General features: G+C 31.1%; 5 long non-coding RNA genes across 5 annotated transcripts; 3 read left to right on the plus strand and 2 right to left on the minus strand.

The window, feature by feature from the left end:
* Positions 1 to 2,402: 2,402 nt before the first annotated feature.
* LOC127149293 (uncharacterized) lies at positions 2,403 to 2,924 on the plus strand. Its single transcript, XR_007820722.1, has 3 exons — positions 2,403 to 2,582; positions 2,666 to 2,711; positions 2,791 to 2,924. It is a non-coding gene; the product is annotated as an uncharacterized LOC127149293 (long non-coding RNA).
* An 11-nt stretch (positions 2,925 to 2,935) lies between these two features.
* On the plus strand, positions 2,936 to 4,948 carry LOC127149294 (uncharacterized). Its single transcript, XR_007820723.1, has 3 exons — positions 2,936 to 3,020; positions 3,818 to 3,903; positions 4,870 to 4,948. It is a non-coding gene; the product is annotated as an uncharacterized LOC127149294 (long non-coding RNA).
* Positions 4,949 to 5,120: 172 nt separating this feature from the next.
* Positions 5,121 to 6,128, plus strand: LOC127149276 (uncharacterized). The gene is made up of 2 exons (XR_007820676.1): positions 5,121 to 5,382; positions 5,813 to 6,128. It is a non-coding gene; the product is annotated as an uncharacterized LOC127149276 (long non-coding RNA).
* Positions 6,129 to 17,401: 11,273 nt separating this feature from the next.
* Positions 17,402 to 18,532, minus strand: LOC127149517 (uncharacterized). The gene is made up of 2 exons (XR_007821196.1): positions 18,487 to 18,532; positions 17,402 to 17,577 (listed from the first exon to the last, which is right to left on the minus strand). It is a non-coding gene; the product is annotated as an uncharacterized LOC127149517 (long non-coding RNA).
* Positions 18,533 to 18,703: 171 nt separating this feature from the next.
* On the minus strand, positions 18,704 to 19,111 carry LOC127149373 (uncharacterized). Its single transcript, XR_007820903.1, has 3 exons — positions 19,081 to 19,111; positions 18,905 to 18,960; positions 18,704 to 18,831 (listed from the first exon to the last, which is right to left on the minus strand). It is a non-coding gene; the product is annotated as an uncharacterized LOC127149373 (long non-coding RNA).
* Between the last annotated feature and the right edge of the window lie 736 nt (positions 19,112 to 19,847).

Below are 19,847 nucleotides of genomic sequence, written 5' to 3' on the forward strand. Positions count from 1 at the left end.
GCAGTTAGCAAGAGTTTTTGTCAACCAATTTTTGGAAGAGTGGGATCAATGAAAATCAACGATAACAATGATTTACATCTCCTAACCATAAATTAAGGATCAAGAGAATTTAGGGAGTATATTGCATGATTAAATAGTGAAGTTTTGCAAGCAGATGAATACATTGATTTAGTAACTCTGCTAGCCATAGTTAATGGGCTTAGGAGGCGAGAAGTTGAGATCATCAGAGAAAATAGAAGCACAAATCTATATAGAATTGGTAACTCAAGCACACAAATGCATGAGTGCAAAGGAACTTTTGTGTAGTTCAAAGGGAGATTAGATGAAATTAGGAAGTGATCACCTTAGCCTCGACCTCAGGAAAGGGACGAACTGAAAAAAGAGGGTGCAATATGAAGTCAAGTGACATCGGTTGGAAGACCAAGAGTAGATAAGATTTGAAAGCATACCAAGATTCATAAGGTACATCCCAACGACCCTACAGGTGAGCAATTCCTTATAAAAATAAAACACATGAATCTTCTAAAAGAGCAAGACAAAATGAAGATAAGATGAGACCTTGGGATAGACAGAGGTAGTGCTTCTTTCACCAAGATCATGGACATATGACGAGGGATTGTGTTAAGTTGTAAAGACGAAATCGAAACCCTAATCCATAAGGGGTTTTTAAGTAAGTTTGTAAAAGTTTCATCAGAAAAATGGCTGAAGCCGACCCAAACAATTTAGACACAAGACCGATTAGGGATACACGGTCTTGTATCCCTAATCCATAGAGGACCTACCAAAGGAAATTTTAGTATAGCCGAGAAGTCGATCATGAGCCAAGGCTTTCCAGGTACATTCACTTCAAATAAAAAATCTTGGACCCACACTAAAATTCTATGAAAAGAAAGCACAAACACTCCATCAACTATACAAGGATATATTGATTATTACCTTGGTAATAACCAATGTCAAGATTCATCGAGTTTTGGTAAATGGAGGGAGTTTAACAAATGTCTTAACACATTTGAAACATTCAACAAAATGAGGTTAGATAGAGGATAGCTAAGAAGATACTGAAATTAACTATCTTTCCACCCTTGAAGGGTGTTCCACACACAATATATAGTCCTCCTAAAGTCCTAACATTTTAATATATTGACATATGTCAGACTTTCCCTGATAAAATCCAAAAGTATGAACCACCTTTATCTATAATAATATCAACTACACGAAGGCATGAATGTTTGAGCTAGCATTAAGAGAAAATAAGACTTTTTTAACATTGGAAACATTTACCAAAACGAAGTTAGGAGAAAATAATTTAGACTTTCTTAAATTAACACTTTATCTAAACGCCAATTTAAATCTTCCCAAAATTTTCTTTAGAACCCGACTCATCAGAGGTCCCTTTTAAGAAAACTCTGTAAAAAACGGAGTATAGTAGGAGGACAATCTCTTGCAATCGAACCCTAAACAAAGATTGTTCCTCCAAGGCTGCTTGAATGAGGATAAAGTTAAGAGAGTGAAAAATGAATGTGCTTACCACATTTTACCTAGCATCGTGGTATTGCTCCATTGTCCTGTGGTACTACAATTTGTTATATGCTAGAAATTTTGTTTTAGCTCTAAGAATTATCAATTCATTCCACCAACTTTCTCCTTCCCCTTTTTTTGTTCTTTTTAATATTTAGTCTATTCATATTTATGGAGACTCATCTTGACCATAAAAATCTCAATCTCAATATTTAATGGCTAAGGCATAGAAAGAAATCCATGGTATTATGTCGTAAGAATCGGTGATTTATATTTCTTTTAATTTATAAATGTTTGTAATGATTCTTGAAGCATTCACTAGAACAAATATAGGCTTTAATGTCGGTTGGGAAAAATGGAAAATGAACATTAATGTCGGTTTTGAAAACGCGGATGTTTAATGTCGGTTTTCCACCGACATTAAAGACTAAGCTTTAATGTCGGTTTTAAACCGACATTAAAGGTCCGCCATTTTGAAAACCGACATTAAAGGTCCATTTAATTTTTTTTTAATAATTTTATTTTGTGAAAAAATAATAGTCTCTCTCTTACTTTACTCTTTCGACCCTCTCCTACTCGCGCAATCCCTTTTCTTCTCCAAATGAATTCGTCCATTTCTTCTTCGGCGACTTTTTCTTCTCCGATGCCCGTTCCTTCTCCGACTTTTTCTCATTGTTTTTCTCATCTTCTTTTCTTTTTCTGAATCCTTCCCATATTCATCCAAAGGCATGCTCATCCACCTTCTGTAGAGGTAAATTCGTATTTTACATTTTCCATTCTTCATCTTCGATTTTGATTTTCGATTTTCATTTGGGTTTCCTTCTTTTGAGTTTCTGTTTTCCCGTTTCGTTCAATGGGAATGTTGCGGTTGATTGATTTGTTTTTTTTATAATTTTATGAACTATTCATATCCAACTTTAGGGTTTAGGGTCGAATCACCATCGCTCTCTATTTTCTCTTCTTCTTCGATAGTTCCGTCACTCTCTTCTTATGGATTGTTGGTCCCTTTCTCTCCCTCTCGACGACGAGTTCAAGAAGCTCGTCAATCGTATGAACCCTCACAGGTTTCTTTTTCTCTTTAATCTTCGATTTTCATTATGGGTTTTGTTTACTCTGTTTCTTTTCTTAAATGGGTTTTGTTTTCCAGGGTTACCATTGATAATGATTCCATCAGAAAAGCTACTCCGATTAAGGTCTTTTTTTTTCTACTTCAATTATTATTTATCCCTTCCATTCCTAACAGCGCTGAATTTCGCCGTAAACTCTCTGCAGTAATCAGCCCTTTCGTTGCATCAGCAAGCAGCCGAAAACCGCTGCAAAGCTCAGACACAAACACCTCGACGTCGAGCTTCTGTGCCATCACCGGCAACAAGTCTTCATACCCTTCATCCACTCTACTTGAGTGAAACGACAGGGTGTTGGAAGATGCCTGCAAAAACGATGCGGAATTACGTGCTGTTCTTGGCGATAGCATTGGCAATCCAGAGGAGATGAGGAAAAAGGTATATCAGTTTGGCTAATATTCATCTTCTTCATTTGATTTTTTTGAGTATCAGTTTGTTGTGATTGGATACATCTCCTGTTTGCACATTTCTTGTTGTGTCGTTTTTTCAACTCTTTGTTCAGAATTCTTTCGCTTCCGTTTGAGCGACGAGAAACCTTATCAAAATGATTGGAACTAGTTTGTATCATATTCGAAATTTACTATTTAATGTTTCCTTGATATATTCATCAGTCGGACGTCTGAGAGAATAAGATTCACCTTATTATCTTCTCGCAATTATGAGGATTAAGTAGGACCGTTGTTATAATGTATCTTGTTGTTATAGTTGAATATGGTGCTTACTGTGGGAGACTTGGAAAGTTCTAGGTTGTGATTTATCTCGATGAGGAGCATTTTCTGGATAAGCAACGGGACTGATTTATTAGTTTGTCGTTTCATAAGCCGCTCACTTTACTTATATTCCAGTATTGGCTCTTCAAAACATTTGGCTGGAAAAGTTTCTCATGTGACTAATTACTCATACAGAAATTTTTTGTAATTAAACTTATTTCACATCTATCGTCGATCACAAGCTGTTAGCATCATATTAGAGTATTAAAAGCAGTTTGAATTTCATTCTTGAATATTTGTCTGTGATTACATCCACATAGAACTGATGAACAGAATAAGCTTCTTTCTGCGAGGTATCAACCAGAAGAGAAAAGGCTTCTAGATTTTTTTTCATGTAATTCCTGTTAAATAATGGTGCTTTCTTATCTTTGTGCATAGTTACATCTCCCAATGTGATTGTAACAGGTTGAAGACAGAGTACGGAGGAAGGGTAGAGATTTCCAAAAGTCTAAAACGGGTTCCATCCTTGCCTTCAAAGTCAGCTTTAGAGAGTAATCTATTCAATAAATGGCCCCTTATTCGTTTTTCTGCCCTTTTCTGTCCTCGCTAGTATAACCTTATTTCCAGTGCCAAAATCAAAGCTGGATCCTCCACCATAAAAGAAAAGATTTCAACTCATTGCCAATTTCATTTTGTTCTTGCAATCGGCCATTACTCTTTAAATATGATTATGTTCTTTCTCAATTGCTCAGGTTTCAAATCTGTTTTGAAGAAAATATTTAAGACCCAAAAGTTGTTGAAGTCATGGCTGGTTCAGCACAAAGTCTTATTTAAAGCAGCTGTATCTTAAGAAAAATGTTTTCATTGTGGCTTCCATACGCAGTAGGATTTAGTTTCAACTTTGGGTTTCCTAAATGTGCTAGTCAGAAATTTTTTATTCATTAAAGAATGGTTGGATATTGTTACTGCTCTGTGGTTCTTATCCTGGTTAAATTTCTTGTCTCCTGAGATATTTGAGGCTGAAATATGCATTCTGGTTGTTGATTAATCTATTTACTAACGAATGTACCAGTAAACTATATGAAATATGTTGATAGGGATGCTGATCATAATTGAAATTTTGGATCGTGATTACTTTATACGTCAATTATTATATAATCACTTAAAACCCCATAAACTAGTTTTTCTTCTTTTTGGAAAATTTGGTAGTAGTTCAGTGCAAAACTGAACAATCCCGGGATACAGGTATTCTGGAGTTCTGCTATACATTTGTCCTTGTTTCTTGATTAACTGGTTTTAAGGTATAACCATTATTTTTTATGCACTAGATATATATACCTGTTTGCTACGTGTCTTGGGAAATTTTCAGTCATCCTTATGCTGCTAAGTGCTAATGAAGTGAAAATTGTTAGTATTGCCATTGATGTGGTGATAAATTGTTCATTTAACTTTTCACACTTTCAACTTTACCATTTTAAATTATTGATCATTCTTTTTCCCTCTGTTTTGCCGCACAGCTTCAATCCTCTTGATTCCTACATATGGTTTGAGCTGATTGGATCACCAACTGATCGAGATGTTGATCTTATTGGCAGTGTAAGTTAATTCTTATTGCTGTAGAACGAGTTTCTTTGTCAGAAGTATTATTATACTTGAGCTGCTCAAACTTTACAGTGACCATATTCTATTGTCCCCCATTCTCTGTGCATCCATGAATGACTTTTAAGTTGTAGTTTATATTACTAACATTACAAGCACTTTAATGTTGTTTTTATTGCAATACTTTTCTGACATTCATAATGCTCATACTTCTATTCTGTTAGTTTAGGTGACTCCTTTTCATGGCAATTATACTTCTGGTATTGTGCTGTACCATCTCATGTTTAATTTCTGATTTCTAATTATTGTTTGTACAAAGAAATATAATATATATTGATATATGCAGGCTATCGCTGTAGTGAAGCAAGCATTGGACGTTGACCCTACAAACTTAGAGATGCTTCATGCACTTGGTGTGAGTCATGCAAATGGTCAGTTGTTGCTTCCTTATCTAATTACATGTTGTATATGATGTATATTCACTAAAAGCAATTTTTCTAACATAGAGTCTTTGGAGTTGTTTGGGTTCAGAGTTGCCGTAGTTTGTGGTTATTGTAATTTGTGGGATTATATAATAGTTTTGTGGAGTTAGAATAGTTTGACTTTGGGGTGTAGGCTATTTTAGTCTGGTGTGGTGTTTTTTCTTTTGAAGATTAAAAAAAAAAAATCTTTGTGATATGTGGTTTGCTTGCTTTGAACGACCTTTTTTTCTCTTAAATAAGTTGGTTTCTGTTTTTTACATTTTTGTTTTGTTTGTGATATGGATACTTAGTTACGTAGGTTTCGGTTGCGAGACTTGCAATTATAACTAGGTCATAAAATTGTTACTTATCAATTCAACCATCTTGATGTCTTTTACAGGGAGATATCACTAAACAAATGACTGCAATAGAAGAAATGGTTGCAAGTGAGTACAATTAGCCAGACCCTTATCTTTGTGACAAGATCTTGAAGATGGTCATTTGTGAAGCGTTCTAGTTTGCTATTAGTTGCAATTTTAGTTATTGCTCTCTCAATATATTCTTTTTCTTTCTTTCTTTCTTTTTTTCCAAAGGATGATCAATGTATAATAATTAAGCTTCATAACTTCTTTGTATTTGGAGCCAAGTTGTATATAAATGTACACATTATTAAGATTTCATTTTGTATATGTACAAGTAAAAGATTTCATTTTTAACTATTTGGTGTCATACAAAATGGACAATAATGCAAGGATTTAATAAAAATAAATTTGAAAAAACGACATTAAAGACAGCTTTAATGTCGGTTAAAAAAAAATTAAAGACATCTTTAATGTCGGTTATCCACCGACATTAAAGATAAACCGACATTAAAGGCCTTCAATAACACCTTCAAAGATGTCGGTTTATAACCGACATTGAAGGCCTTTAATGTCGGTTTATAACCGACATTAAAGATGTCTTTAATGTCGGTTATAAACCGACATTGAAGCCCAACCGACATTAAAGCCCTTTAATAACGCTCGCAAAGATGTCGGTCGCCAAGTGACATTAAAGGCCTTTAATGTCGGTTTTAAACCGACATTAAAGGCCAAATTTCTTGTAGTGATTTGAACTTCTATGCTTTGGATTATGTATCGAATGATCACCTTGACATATTTTCATTGCTTTGGTAATAGTTAACTCACAATTTGTGATATTTAGTTGTGTTAAATTTTAATAGCATCAAAGCTTGCTTATGTGTAAATTTTTTCGCTATTCATGACAATCATTTTATAACATTGCATGATTGATTAGTTTAAGAATAAAATCAGTTAGACTAATTACATACTACTTAGTAACTAATCATCTTAACTTTTTCTTTAATCAAACGTTAGTGTGAGATGGTTTTCGAAAGAACTTTGATCATTGATTACGATAAGCAATAGTTACTCTCTGGGATCAACCATTCTACTGAAACCAAGGTTTTAATTGGTTTTAGAGTTTACAAACTTATTTGATTGATTTTTCTAATGAAAAAATATATTTAAACTAATATTTTTGTTTCTCCAAAACAAATCAAGATGTCCAATTTTATAATAAAAACAAATCAAACAACTGAATCAATTTGCCTTTTAATTTTATTACTAAGCTAGTTTTAATATCTAATATATACCAATACTAACACACATAAAATCTAATTGTTTTTCTTATTCTTTCGAACAAATAGATATCGTAAAATTATAGGTGTATAGAATGAGAATCGAGAATCCCTTATTCAATACTATAATAACCATATAAATAACATACTAAAAAAAATAATAAATAATAAAACATAAACAAAAGTAAGTTCAAAACTAACTCTTGGATAAACTTTAAAACTCTAACTAAAAATAAAAAGCACCATAACTTATTTGAATAATCTCCTTTTGATGCTTCCCATCTCTTCAATGGTTCTTTTTAAGTTCACATTGATATTTTATATGGTTGGACGTTTTGTTCATATACACACTCAAAATGACTAATTGATGTTAGATAGGTTAAAAGGCTTGGGCTTTTCAGCTGCATAAAGTGTTACACACACACACACACATGTATATAGATGAGACATTTCCCTAAGGGCCATTTGGTGGATGTATATATTATATATGGCCACATGGAGAGACTCATTTTGGCATTCCTCCAAAGGTAAGTTTATCTTTTTCAAAATTTCATCTAAAATGTGGTCCAATTGGATTTTCATATACTAACAAAAATTTGCTTCTATATAAGGTCTTAGTAACAAATCATTGTCTCCACCTAATTAATGATTGAGAATATATGAACTTTTGGATATATTCAAAGGTAAGACTAGCATACCTTATAACTTTCATTTATTAAATTATATTATATGTACGGATAATATTCTAACATTTACTATATCTAATAAAATAGTTTTACCATGAGATGATTCAAGCAAATAACGTATTGATTAGATGCTTGATAATTTTTAATTTGCTGTGAGTGATATACTTTTGGACTCAAACAAAAGCAAACCAAGAATAAAATAAAAGGGCAAGATGATTCTCAAACCAATTAGTTAAACAAAACAATAAAATATACGGATTGTTTTTAAATATAAAAAAATAAAGCAAAATATTTATAAAATATTATATACTATGGTAAACTAGTATATGTATGTATAAGGATAGACGCAAATGATGTATTTGGATGCATTGAGATGTATAAAAATGATATTTTGATTAATTTATAAATATGTTTAGAAGATTTATTATTTAAAATAATTTATGTAAAAATATAATCATGAAACATAACGGTGGTCAGAGTACAATTGTGGTGTGGGAAAGAACAAAAATTATTCTTCATCTCAAGAGGGGGATGCATTCCTTATGTGTTGGCTACTACACATTCTCTTCTTTAATTACCTTAATTCTAAAATTCTTACTTACGACGACCATTATTTCAATTTTCTTTCTTAGAGCCATTTAAATTGATTACAAAAAAATTTGGGTTTTTTCAAACATACGTTTTTTATTCCAACTCTATTTTGAATATTCAATATTCAATATTCAAAATTTAAGAGTGTTATATACACTCCAAAAGTTTCAAAATGATTTATTTTTTAAATTAATTATTTAAAAATATATTCCAAATAGACTCTTAATTTGAAAGGAAAAAATAGATGATAATAATCTCTTACCTTAACTAATTTCATATAGATATGTTATTTTAATCTCTGAAGGACAACCTTATTTCTCAAACATTTCAACTCCAATTCATAACACTTCACTTCTTATTAGCGGATTTAGTATAGGTTTAGGAAACTCGAGTCTCCCTCAACTTTATGCTCTTTATATACATACATATATATATATATAACTCAAATAATACTAATACCAATGATTAACTTAGTGGTAACATTGTTTTCCCACCCCCTCTAGCCCTAAACTCAAGCTCCATTCGTTATATTTTTTTTCACCTACTTCTAACTCTGTTAGACATTGGAGAACTGTGTGACAAGTAAAGTTTAGTGTCACTTACTTCTAACTCTGTTAGACATTAGAGTACTGTGTCACAAACACCTTATCAATATATATTTTTGCTTTCTTTTTCAAGTCAATATTTTTCCTCAAAATCAACAAATTTATCTTCGAGACACATGCATATCACAAACATTTTTATTGCTTAAATTGCGCATAAACATTTGTTAAGTACATAAGTTTAGATTATTGATAATGTATAAATAAGATCTAAATATAACATACTACAAGATGAAAATTAGGGTTACATTTATCAAAAAGAAGAAGAAAAAAAAGGTTAGGTGTGTCCATATATGCATGTGGTTTACATTTTATTTTCAGATTTGAAAGTTGGCTAGCTAGCTCTTAAAGAGCTTTAAAAAGTTGCAATATTTGCTATAAAATTAAACCCTAATTTCCAATCATGTATTTCATTTGTAGTAGTAGGGTGTAAAAGACAGAAGAGTTTCATAATTATGGTTAAAATTTTCCCCTCCTCCTCCAAAAGTGAACCTAATAAGAAGTAAGAAGATGGGCAAATATGGGAATGAGTTAAGCTTTTAAAAGGACATAGAATTTAATTCTAACCCATCTAAGGCATCATATATAGAAATTTGCCAAACATATAATATAAAGTTCAATTAATGAACTTCCAAATTTGAGGGACTCCATGAAAAACAACAACTTTTAAGTCTCTAAATATACAAGTTAGGTGATGCCATTCTTTATTAAAAAAAAGAACAATAAAGTTAGTTGATACGATGATTAAATAGTGAGTTTATTTCCGATATATTTAAGGTAGAAGTTTTTGTTGTTTCTGATTATTGAAAAAAAATTTCTAATAACAATATGTAAATTTTTCCAAATGTTTAATCTTTCGATTTTAGAGTGCCAAATTGTATATAACTCCTTGTTGAGGGAAGTTTTCTTTAAAGTTAGTGTATATCTATATACATCATCACTCCATGTTTAATTTGAAAACATTACCTTAATTGTTAAGACTAATCATTTTTTTTTTAAAATGAAGATTGAAAAAATTATATTTGTGAAAATGTGTTTGGCTCCGTAGCCGTATTATTATTAGTATGAAATTATATTTGTTTTTGTTTCTTTTTTCTAAATTAAGTCTATATGCTTTACTTCCATCTCTGATTTTTCTTCCTTTTGTTGTCTATATTCCATCACCAATGATTTAAAACACCACTTTTAAAAACTAGCTTCAAAAAGTTGCTTTTATTGAGAATTTGGCTAAAAATTCAACTCCTATACTCAAGAAAGATATAAAGCATTGTAAGACATGGAGAGAAAATATGCTTAATTTTTAAAAATAAAAAACCAAAACAAAATAGTTACTAAACAGGATCTATATCCAATTTTGAAATTGTTTTTTATAAAATGGAAACAATAATAGTAGATACTTATAATGTCCATTTGATAATCGTTTAACCTCGTTTGTTAACCCGTTTGTATTTTATTTTTTATTTTTTAAAATTAAGCTGATAAAAAATATCTCTTCCACCTCTAAATATGATGCTTTGATATTTACCTTTTATCCATATTTTAAAAAACAAGTCAAATTTTGAAAACTAGAAAAGTAGTTTTTGAAAACTTGTTTTTTATTTTTCAAATTTGACTAGAAATATAACTCTTTAACTCAGATTGATACAAACCATGATAAGAAAATGAAGAAAAATAGACTTAATTTTCAAAAAACCAAACTCAAGAAACAAAATGATTACCAAATAGAGCCTTAGTTTTGTTTTAAATTTGAGCTGCTAAGACAAAACATCACATTTAAGTTTTATTTGAAAATATAGGAAAAAGTTTTCAAACTTGTAAAAAATAGCAAAAAAATACTAATTAGCAAATGTTATACATACACACTCAAATGGATAGAAAACCAACATCATCTAAAACAAATCCCAAAAGAGCTAATTCATACCAAATACATATAAATAGGGCCAACAATTTGGGACCAGAGATGGAGTCCCACTATCCTCTACATCGTTACAAGAAGTAAGTGAGCTTAGATTTAAATTTGTTAAACTAACTACTCCTTGTGTAACAGATATATCTTGGACGAGTACAATAGCATCAAGAGCTTGTTGCTAAAGTGAACTATATTGTAAATTAGCAGGATGGTAGGCCCTTCAATTATAATCATTGGAGAGACCTTTGTCCAAAAGTGGAAAAAGGGCATGATAGCTCTAACATGCTTTTAGAGGACATAGTAAAGAGTCTACTCAACATTACTCTACAACTTAACCAAAATTAGAAGACCATTATCTCACTCACATATGCACAGTTTGGCTACTCACATATCCCAGTTGTGGCTAACACTCTTAGTAAATTCAACACTTACTCTCATCACATGCCCGAGACGATGTGGAGCAATCGATATCATTAAAATTGCCTAATTTTATAATAAAATACAAAAGAAGTCACCACCAATCTTTTTATGGTGTCATTGCACACCTAAATAATTTTTAAATAAAATCATTAAAAAAAGTGGTATGCAAAAACTAGAATTGATCACTTCTAGAGCCTTTTGTGTATGAGGAAAGTGCATCCCACAACATTCGTTTAGAAAATGGAGGTCAGTATTTTATATCTTGAATTGAAATCATTATTTAAATGAAATTCATTTGGAAAAATAAGATTTTAAAAATATCTTATTTCGCTCATCATTCCAATATTTGAAGCAATGATCCCATAAAATAGGTGGATAACATTCCATCAATTAGACTATATTGAAAAAAAAAATTGTATCTAAAAAAATGTGAGAAATTAGTACAATTTCTCAAAATTCATCATAGGAATAACCTTCTAATAAAGTTTAATAAAACAGTTTTTTTTAAAAAAACATTAATTCAATAATTTTTCCTAAGATCAAATCTCGGACTCCCAAAATGTGATCCCTCGTATGAATTCTAAAAAATTGAACTCTCAAATTTTCTAGATTCCATCATAAAATTTTGTTTAAGGAAAACGATATAAATTATTAAAAAAGATTGATTTTGGAATCCTAATGAAATCCTAAATTAAACTTTGGACGTTTGAAAAGCATAAAAAAGTTATAACTTTAAAGAAAAATTTTCTAAATGCTTCAAAAAATAATTTTGTAAAATATTTTAAAACTTTGGGAAATTTAAATTGGAAAATGGATATAAACAACAAATAATGATATAAATAAATAAATAACATGATATTAAATTTTTAATAAAAAAAAATTATTAGAGATCGATCTTAAACTTCCAAGGAATCGATTTTTTCACCTTAAGAATTCTAGAAAATTGAACTCCCAAATTTTCAAGATTTGCCGTGGAACATATACTTTATAAAAATGACATACTTGTTTGAAAGATAGAAGAATTTGAAAGTTCTGAAATGATATATATTTTTTTTTATAAAACTTTAAAAGAAGTTTCCAATGACTTAGAGAGAAAATTACCATTTGGAGAAATATTAAATCGAACATCAAGGTAAAATTTAATGTAAAACATTGTAAAGCAAAACGGTATTATTTTAGAGAAGCAGAATGATAGGTTAGTAAACACAAAGAACCATATTCACATTTTAGAAAAAATTATTGGTGATCGATCTCGGACTTTTAAAGAATTGACTTCTTACCTCAAGAATTCTAGATAATCAAAATCCCAAATTTTCTAGGATTCTGTCGTAAAAAACGTTTAAATAAAAAAGAATTAAAAATGTTATAAATTTAATCAACTATTAGCAATAACATATTGCATTGACAACAAAAGAAAGGAAAAAGTATATGGTATTCATTAACATATAAAAGATGAGAAAAATACTAAATAAACAATAATCAATGCTATGCAAAAAAAAGAATTAATGGATTAAAATGCTAATTATAGAAAATAATAAAGATAAACATATAAAGAATAAAGTATAAGAATAGATTAAAAAAAGAAATAAATTAATTAAAAGAAAAAAGACAAATAACAAAATATAAAACAATGTGTATATATATATATATATATATAAAAGAGAAAGCTCACAATATATAATAGTAAAAGAAAGTAAAAATAGGAAACTAAGATCAAGAACAAAAACAATAATCAAATGTCTAGTTTTTTTTTTTTTTTTTTTTTTTTGCATTTTTTGTATGGAAGTTCAAAGGAAAATAAATAAAATAATGGAGATTTTTTAAAAAATAAAACAAACTGGTATAATATTTATATTGTATAGAACATTCTGAAAACAGAAAAAACTCATAGACTCACAATGGAAAATACAAAAAATACTTCAGTGAACACATGTGATTAATTAGCCACATGCGTACGTGAGTAATTTTCTTTTAAATGATCATGTACTATACTCTAAACGAATGATCTAATATATCGTTTAAGTCATAATACACGATCATATAGTTATTTTTAATGATGGAAAAAAAGACTTCAAATTTAAACGATCGCGTTGACTAATGGTAAACGATCGTACTGATAATGAAAACGATCATTTAGATCATGTCAAAATGATATTGAAACGATCTTGATATTCTTGAATATGGGAAAGATGGAATAGCTTCATAGAATCTTTTCGAAAAAGGTAAAGATGAAATAAGATATTTAAACAGAATAATAAATCATTTAAAAATAGAATAAAGAAAATCTAGAAGAGAAGATGAATAAATTGCAAATAAGAAGAAAGAGAAGTGAAGAATCATTCACAATATTCAAGGGCAAATCTGAAAATTCTGAAAATATTTTACCGATTTCATGGACGTTTATTTATTGTTACACGGGCCGTAAATATTTTTGGGTTTTATTACACTTATGTAAACTAACCTAAAAGAATAACAGTAACAATAATGATAATGATAATAATAAAGAAAAGAAAGAAATGTTGAAATTCCTATGCACTAAATTCACTTGTTGTTTGAAGTGTGGATCGTGGGACCAAAGGCTCTATCAATACACCTCAAATTAAGTTCAAATTTCTCTTGTGTGTTGAGTTTTTGACATTGTAGAGAGTTTTCATGAGACAGAAGGAGATTGAAAGAGTTGTTAGAAGAAAAAACAAAATGAATGTCGTAGACATTTAGATTTTTGCTAAGAAGATGAAGGCTAAAGAGAAATGGTAACTCTAGGAGCTAGAGTTTTGGATGAAAAAGAGAGAATGCGGAGGTTGTGTAAAAAAATTACTAGGATTTTTTTGTTTCCTGTGGCTTTTTCTCTACGTGCCTCCTAGGAAAAAGAAGAATATTTATAGCAAAAAAAAAAAAAAAAAAAGCTTATTCATATGACTAAAAATTCAAATTACTAGTTTTTTCTTTTTTAAAAAAGAAAATAATACAAACTTTGACATGCATTTGAAAAGGGCATAGAGCCTTTGACAACAAAAACTAACTTTATAAAGTTACAAAGTATTTTTCCACCTACCTTAGTTAGTCTAACTAATTGATTTAGTTACTTTAACCAAACAAGACTTTAAAAATAGTTAAATAACATTTTTTTATAAGAAAAATTGGTTAGTCATAAAATAAATGAGCCAAATTTTAAATAAGATGGGACAAAAATAGGTTGCTACATCCAGTATGGGAAGCTTCCTTCTCAATCAATGTCAAATGTGAGGAATGTCAGCACCATCTCTACCGTTCACCTTATTGAGAATCTTTCCCTCTCCCCATCCCTCTATGTCTCTGTGCCCATTAAGGAGTTTGACCAAAAGATTGCTTTTAGCTCGTCCAAAAGGCGTGGGGTAAGATTTGATCCTCCGTTACGTTTAGGTTTGACTTTAATTAATATCATGTCTGCCCTTGTTTACTTTGAATTTCAGTCTCATATCCTACACCAATTTGACATGCATTTTAATGCAATTACCTAATGTCTCCCTTGTTAGGTCCTTAGATTTGGTCAAGGATGAATTAGGTAGAATCAACAATTTATCATGTCATGTGGATTTTTTGGTGATCAATATGAAAGTTGATTCTTCCTCTTCTGATCTATCTGTGTTGTTAGGTAATCCCTTTTTAAAAAAACATTGAAAGTTGTAATAGATGTGGACAAAGGGTCCCAACTCTTCGACATAATAATAGTTGAAAATTGTTTCTTATCTCTAACTCTAGTACCACTAATCGTACTTGTTTTAATCATTAGATCTTTCAAGAGAGTGGCTCACCTCCAAAGGTTCGAGATTTGGTAATTCATGGTGGCTATGATTGATGAAGCTGAGTACAATCGAGCATGACAATCTAAAAATTTGTGCTACCTTGAAACAGTCAAGATTTTTATTACTTTCTTAATGTATGTTCATTTTTTGTTATTTTTGTTTTTATTGATCTAAATCTTCCTATTATTCTTGGTTTTAGGAAATTGGAGAGAAACACATTATTGTGTAGCTAGACGTCCATCCTTCGTTGTGCCAAAATTCATCCGTCCATCTTTCATGCATACTTGAGACTTTTGTCTCACTATCCTTGGTTTTGCATGCTTAGAGTAGATTCATTAGATCTATATGTTTGTTGTCACCCCTAAAAGACCTTATTAGCATCAATTTATTTTGCATGTGTAAGAACTAAACCAATAATCAATTTTCCTACCTTTCGTCAAAAATTAAAAGAAAAAGAAAAAGAAAAAGAAATAAACCAACTCTATGTTACTAACAAAGAAATCTCGCCTAACATAAATTAGGCTTTGAACGGATCTAGGCCAAAATCTATACTTCAAATCTAAATGAGAGCAAGATAACTAGGATGAGCATATAAAAAGAGAAGCAAAACGAATAAAAAGTGAAAAGGGAATAGGACTTGAAGTTGGTTTACCTGATTACTTGACATTGTCACTTTGCATTAGGAAGTTACATTTATATCTTACTTTTGCTAGAGTACGGGAAAAGTGAATTGAGGGTCCTTTATGTTTACTCCGAGTTTTGTTTAGGCTTAAGTAGAATGGCAGCAGACTTGTTTATGCATGAATAGATTTGAAGGAAAAAATTCTAATTTCTGTATCAACTGATTGCTTGTCTTTGGATTGTATTGTAGATTACCTACTTGATGCTTGTTGACCATTAAGGAACAAGACAAGCATCTTGGCATCTTAGCAAGCAATGATTGTGTGCTTTATTCTACTTTGCTCGAGAAGATCAAGGATTCAGTTGAGGTGTTTGTTATCACAAAAAATCTGCTATCTAATTCCACTTGATTTGGGACCGTTCCATGATTTTACGTTCTTATTTTGTTACTTTGTAGGTGTCGAGCAAACTAAGGTAGACTTCGGTGTTGGTTTCAAATTATTGCTAAATTTGGTTTCAAATTATTACTAAATTAGGCAAAATCAAAGTCATAAGACATCAACCAGGGCAAAGCATGGAGAAAAGAAGCCAAATTGACTTCTATCTTGCAATGCCATAGCGCTTCAAAGTTGTTCATGGCGTTGTCCCTATTGCCACGACGTTGCTACATTTTTGTAAAAGGGTTTTTTGCCGCCTAGGTTAGAGGAACTCGATTTAAGCCGTTCTAATACAAATTTCTTTTTATTTTCTGAGCTTTTGAGTTTAGTTTTATGTACTTGAACATCCCTTCATCATTGTGTAGATGAGAGCTTAAGGTACTCTTTCTTAGCTTTGGTCTGTAGTAATCTCCCTTGAATTTATGCATTTGTGAGATTTGAATTGAATAATTTATGTTGATAGTTCAAATTCTGTTTTTGATATGAATATGTTTATATTGTGTAGCGCATGGAGACTTTATGACGAATGCTTTTGATTACGTGCAATTATCTTTGTAAGTCGTATACAATTCAATTAGAATCAATAAGTTATAGGTTAGCTTGCAAAAATCAATTAGATCTTGTATTGTTCTGATCGACTTAGGATTGAACTTGATGATAGTTTAATTAGGCGCATAAAAATTAGGCTTCAACCTAACTCAGTCCTTGTTTGTAATGCAATTAGTGTGAATTCACTACAAGAATTTTGGCCTTTAATGTCGGTTTAAAACCGACATTAAAGGCCTTTAATGTCACTTGGCAACCGACATCTTTGTGAGCGTTATTAAAGGTCTTTAATGTCGGTTGGGCTTTAATGTCGGTTTAAAAACGACATTAAAGGCCTCTTTAATGTCGGTTTAAAAACGACATTAAAGGCCTTTAATGTCAGTTTTCAACCGACATCTTTGATGGTGTTATTGAAGCCCTTTAATGTCGGTTGGGCTTTAATGTCGGTTTAAAAACGACATTAAAGCCCTCTTTAATGTCGGTTTGTCAGTTTTCAACCGACATCTTTGATAGTGTTATTGAAGCTCTTTAATGTCGGTTGAACTCTGATATGTCGGTTTAAAACCGACATTAAAGCCTAGTTTTTTTATTTATTTTTACAAATTTATTTTTATTTAATTGTTACATTATTGTCCTATAGACCGACATTGGGTCAAATGTAGATAAATATGTTTTTCACACGCCAACAAATCAATGAAATTCATATTATGTTAGAAACTATAACATTTGTCTTTTACATTTGAATACACAAAATAAAATATTAATATTATGTTTATATATACATTCTACAATAGTACATGAAAAAAGATTCTAATACAAGAATTAAATAATTAAAAATCCTAAATGCCTTCTCAGTCTTCAATTTTCAACGGTCGCTTGACCATTTCTACACAATCGCTTAGCTTTCAACCCGATATCACTTCAATTATCTACAAACAATACCCAAATAAACCATTTATATGAAAAACAAAGCTGTTTGAAGTACTGAAATTGCAGAAAAGGATGAAAAGTTCTTAATATTGCCCACCAAATGAATAATCAACATTTTTTTACATAACATTATTATGAAAACCAATATCAATCTATAAAGAAATAAGCAACATCAACACAATAAGCTGAAAAGTAAAGCTTATTGTAGTCCAACGTAAGCATAAGTAGCGCAAAGAAAAAATGTCCCTTACGTCACCAATGGAATTTCATTCCAAGTAAACATAAACATCATTAAAAATTAACTAAAATAATAAATAATAAACAAAACCAGAGAAAGAGAGGAAGAATCACAACTTACCAATAATCCCACCACCTGCTGTTTCGCTAGCAAGACTACCATTTCCATTACCACTGCCAAGTTCACAAGGGAGATTGGGATCACCATACGCAACACCGCCATTAATGAAGGTGCCATTATAGTATCCATCACCACCTTTCCCACCATGTCCACCACCTGCACCAAAGCCATTTGCAAAAATTCGTCCTCTACCCACTCCACCGGTGCAGCCTGCACAACCAAGTACAAAACATGGTGAGTTGCAATAATGGAAAATTTTCCTCTTATGAATAACCAAACTTTCATCAAGAAAAGATGGAGGCAATCACATACAATAACGAAAACCCACAAAGGATGCAAGATAAAACTAAGATACCAATTTAAATGGAAAAAAAGAAGAAGAAACGATACATAGCCGAAGCACAACAGAAAACTTTAATTTATCTACAATAGTGTAATGTAATATGTTCAACCTTCAGTTGAGATGAAGCTGCGGTATATTAACAATTTTTCATTAAAACTACTTGAACCTGCCAGGTAAGAACAAAATAATTGGAAGAAAAATGCATACCAAGACCAGAAGCACTAATTGCACCAGATAGGTAAACAAATATATCCCTGACCCATGAAACAAGCCAAGCAATGTGGTCAATCTGCAGAAACAAATCTTCAACTCGACAAATCAGCAGAAACAAGCTAAGCAAACAAATATCAGATTAGACAATGAAAAGCATGTTCAGTGTAATGAATAAATCTAAAAAATAATATTCTCCACACAAGATAACTACTTAGTGGTCAATCTGGCTAATGAGACACCTGAAGAGTGAAGGGCAATGTGGAATTCACGTTACAATCTTCAGGGGGGTGAAGTAGTTCCGCTGGACAATCAGAAAGTTCACAGTAGAGCCGTGGTCTCCTGCAAATTTATAGAAAAGTTAGGGAAACAAAAACGAAATTACTGATCTACGATCATACATTAGAAAACTTACGTCTTATTGGCTTTTGAATCGTCCAAAGGTCCTCGGAGGAATGACTTAGGCCCAACCTTAATATTATCAAGTAGATATTCAACACTTGGTACAAACAAACAATAAAAAAATGTGCATGCTCTTATATGTACGGTTTAAGCGAATTCTAAACAGTAAAGAAAGTTAATTCAGCTTACATAGATACTGAAAAACAATGATAGTATAAGACGTTGGCCCCAAGCAGAGATGTTGCCACAATTTCATTGTCTCCGCCGTCTATAAGTATTTTGGAATTCCACATTAAATGCATTTTCACAAACATGCGAAGGGCCCCGTATATCTGCCATATCAATGATAGCTCAGTCTTTCACATTTAAAAAAAATGATATATACATCTGTTTATTAACGGAAAAAGAAAAATAATTGACAAACATAACTCAGGCTCTGTAATCCATAATAACCAAGTACCAACCAATCAAAAACAAAGAAAATATGAAATTTTTTAGCCTATTGAAGTAGTAATGGGGACCGAAGAAAAGGATTAAAAACATCAAAATGCCTCAAAAAGTCGTTTTTCAGGCAAGCAACCTTAAAATCATCCACATAGTCTGCGACATCCTTCATAGCATAAAATCCACTAAGTAAAAAATTTAGCACAATTTAACTTTCTTACTTGCATGCTTTACACACCAGGATGAAATAGACACAAACCTATGTATATTTAGAATTAGCATTGGATTTGAATGTAGAATTAATAAAATGCACAAAATACAGAAACCAATACTTGTGCATGCCCAAGTATGCATGGTCCCTGTGGAATATTGCCATCTAAACTTATTGATAGATTAATCTTAAACATCAAGGATGATTCAAAAATCTACAAAATCTTAAAGCGCCCGTGAACTTCAAGTGTAACACTAGGGGTGTGAATTTCTCTATTAAAAGCAACATGGAGATTAATAAA

The sequence above is a fragment of the Cucumis melo genome, chromosome 5 (assembly GCF_025177605.1).
Source record: "Cucumis melo cultivar AY chromosome 5, USDA_Cmelo_AY_1.0, whole genome shotgun sequence".
NCBI classification, from domain to species: Eukaryota; Viridiplantae; Streptophyta; class Magnoliopsida; order Cucurbitales; family Cucurbitaceae; genus Cucumis; species Cucumis melo.